A 3,357-nucleotide genomic window follows, 5' to 3' on the forward strand; every position below is an offset into this window, starting at 1 on the left:
GTCGCAATCGGGTACCCGTACCCTACCTGATACCCGGCCGGGTAGGGTACGGGTACGGCCGGGTACGGGCAGACCGTGAGTCACTGTTGAGTTACCGGTTGTCACTCATCTCCCAACGTCTTGTCTCTTCTCACAATTCAAGTGCTTAGAATGAACCCACCCGCGTCTGCAACGTGGCTTCATCCCAGAGGTCGCAATCGGGTACCCGATACCCGTACCCTACCCGGCCGGGTACGGGTAGGGTACGGCCGGGTACGGGCAGACCGTGAGTCACTGTTGAGTCACCGGTTGTCACTCATTTCCCAACGTCTTGTCTCTTCTCACAATTCAAGTTCCTAGAATGAACCCACCCGCGCCTGCAACGTGGCTTCATCCCAGAGGTCGCAATCGGGTTCCCGATACCCGTACCCTACCCGGCCGGGTACGGGTAGGGTACGGGTAAGGTACGGCCGGGTACGGGCAGACCGTGAGTCACTCATTTCCCAACGTCTTGTCTCTTCTCACAATTCAAGATCCTAGAATGAACCCACCCGCGTCTGCAACGTGGCTTCATCCCAGAGGTCGCAATCGGGTACCCGATACCCGTACCCTACCCGGCTGGGTACGGGTAGGGTACGGCCCGGTACGGGTAGACCGTGAGTCACTCATTTCCCAACGTCTTGTCTCTTCTCACAATTCAAGTTCCTAGAATGAACCCACCCGCGCCTGCAACAACGTGGCTTCATCCCAGAGGTCGCAATCGGGTACCCGTACCCTACCCCCGTACCCGGCTGGGTACGGGGGTAGGGTACGGCCGGGTACGGGTACCCGTTTGCGACCCTGGTGCGGCCGGGTACGGGTAAGGAATCGAAACCCGTTTGCGAAACTCTGGCTTCACAAATGTCTACACTCAGTAGGGACCATCCATTGAGTGACGCAATCAAAATTTGTCTAAACGTGACCGTTCTTTGTCCCAGCCCCTCTCCCTGTAGACACTTGTGTGTACACCCCCCCCCCCCCCCCGCTGAATCGGATAGCACGGCCGATATTTAATCCGAGCAGAAGCGATCAAGGATGAATCATATTCCTGCTTGTGTCTTGGTGTGTGTCTCGCTCGGTGTGTCTGTGTGTGTCTCTCTCTCCGCATGTGTCTCTGTGTCTCTCTGCATCTGTGTGTCTCTCTCTCTGTATGTGTGTCTGTGTGTCTCTCTCTGCATGTGTCTGTGTGTCTCTCTCCGCATGCGTCTCTCTCTGCATGTGTCTGTGTGTCTCTCTCCGCATGTGTCTGTGTGTCTCTCTCTGCATGTGTCTGTGTGTCTCTCTCTGCATGTGTCTGTGTGTCTCTCTCTGCATGTGTCTGTGTGTCTCTCTCTGCATGTGTCTGTGTGTCTCTCTCCGCATGTGTCTCTGTGTCTCTGCATGTGTCTGTGTGTCTCTCTCTGCATGTGTCTGTGTGTCTCTCTCCGCATGCGTCTCTCTCTGCATGTGTCTGTGTGTCTCTCTCCGCATGTGTCTGTGTGTCTCTCTCTGCATGTGTCTGTGTGTCTCTCTCTGCATGTGTCTGTGTGTCTCTCTCTGCATGTGTCTGTGTGTCTCTCTCCGCATGTGTCTCTGTGTCTCTGCATGTGTCTGTGTGTCTCTCTCTGCATGTGTCTGTGTGTCTCTCTCTGCATGTGTCTCTCTCTGCATGTGTCTGTGTGTCTCTCTGCATGTGTCTGTGTGTCTCTCTCTGCATGTGTCTGTGTGTCTCTCTGCATGTGTCTGTGTGTCTCTCCGCATGTGTCTCTCTCTGCATGTGTCTCTCTCTGCATGTGTCTGTGTGTCTCTTTCTGCATGTGTCTCTCTCTGCATGTGTCTGTGTCTCTCTGCATGTGTCTGTGTGTCTCTCTCTGCATGTGTCTGTGTGTCTCTCTCTGCATGTGTCTGTGTGTCTCTTTCTGCATGTGTCTGTGTGTCTCTCTCTGCATGTGTCTGTGTCTCTCTGCATGTGTCTGTGTGTCTCTCTCTGCATGTGTCTGTGTGTCTCTCTCTGCATGTGTCTGTGTGTCTCTTTCTGCATGTGTCTGTGTGTCTCTCTCTGCATGTGTCTGTGTCTCTCTGCATGTGTCTGTGTGTCTCTCTCTGCATGTGTCTGTGTGTCTCTCTCTGCATGTGTCTGTGTGTCTCTTTCTGCATGTGTCTGTGTGTCTCTCTCTGCATGTGTCTGTGTGTCTCTCTCTGCATGTGTCTGTGTGTCTCTCTGCATGTGTCTGTGTGTCTCTCTCTGCATGTGTCTGTGTGTCTCTCTCTGCATGTGTCTGTGTGTCTCTCTCTGCATGTGTCTGTGTGTCTCTCTCTGCATGTGTCTGTGTGTCTCTCTCTGCATGTGTCTGTGTGTCTCTCTCTGCATGTGTCTGTGTGTCTCTCCGCATGTGTCTCTCTCTGCATGTGTCTCTCTCTGCATGTGTCTGTGTGTCTCTCTCTGCATGTGTCTGTGTCTCTCTGCATGTGTCTGTGTGTCTCTCTCTGCATGTGTCTGTGTGTCTCTTCTGCATGTGTCTGTGTGTCTCTCTCTGCATGTGTCTGTGTGTCTCTCTCTGCATGTGTCTCTCTCTGCATGTGTCTGTGTGTCTCTCTCTGCATGTGTCTGTGTGTCTCTCTCTGCATGTGTCTGTGTGTCTCTCTCTGCATGTGTCTGTGTGTCTCTCTCTGCATGTGTCTGTGTGTCTCTCTCTGCATGTGTCTGTGTGTCTCTCCGCATGTGTCTCTCTCTGCATGTGTCTGTGTGTCTCTCTCTGCATGTGTCTGTGTGTCTCTCTCTGCATGTGTCTGTGTGTCTCTCTCTGCATGTGTCTGTGTGTCTCTCCGCATGTGTCTCTCTCTGCATGTGTCTCTCTCTGCATGTGTCTGTGTGTCTCTCTCTGCATGTGTCTGTGTGTCTCTCTCTGCATGTGTCTGTGTGTCTCTCCGCATGTGTCTCTCTCTGCATGTGTCTCTCTCTGCATGTGTCTGTGTGTCTCTCTCTGCATGTGTCTGTGTGTCTCTCTCTGCATGTGTCTGTGTGTCTCTCTCTGCATGTGTCTGTCTCTCTGCATGTGTCTGTGTGTCTCTCTCTGCATGTGTCTGTGTGTCTCTCTCTGCATGTGTCTGTGTGTCTCTCTCCGCATGCGTCTGTGTGTCTCTCTCTGCATGTGTCTCTCTCTGCATGTGTCTGTCTCTCTGCATGTGTCTGTGTGTCTCTCTCCGCATGTGTCTCTCTCCGCATGTGTCTGTGTGTCTCTCTCTGCATGTGTCTGTCTCTCTGCATGTGTCTGTGTGTCTCTCTCTGCATGTGTCTCTCTCTGCATGTGTCTGTGTGTCTCTCTCTGCATGTGTCTGTGTGTCTCTCTCTGCATGTGT

General features: G+C 52.8%; 1 long non-coding RNA gene across 1 annotated transcript in view; it reads right to left on the bottom strand.

The window, feature by feature from the left end:
• Positions 1–671: 671 nt before the first annotated feature.
• LOC144740348 (uncharacterized) overlaps positions 672–3,357 on the bottom strand; it is a 4,725-nt gene continuing 2,039 nt past the window's right edge. The window contains exons 1-2 of the long non-coding RNA XR_013589619.1: positions 3,128–3,357; positions 672–3,081 (exon numbers count right to left, since the gene is read on the bottom strand). The exon at positions 3,128–3,357 is cut by the window's right edge and continues 2,039 nt beyond it. This is a non-coding gene — a long non-coding RNA (uncharacterized LOC144740348). The remainder of the gene's footprint in view (positions 3,082–3,127) is intronic.

The sequence above is a fragment of the Lampetra planeri genome, unplaced genomic scaffold (genome assembly GCF_965212315.1).
Source record: "Lampetra planeri unplaced genomic scaffold, kcLamPlan1.2.h2 scaffold_208, whole genome shotgun sequence".
NCBI classification, from domain to species: domain Eukaryota; kingdom Metazoa; phylum Chordata; class Hyperoartia; order Petromyzontiformes; family Petromyzontidae; genus Lampetra; species Lampetra planeri.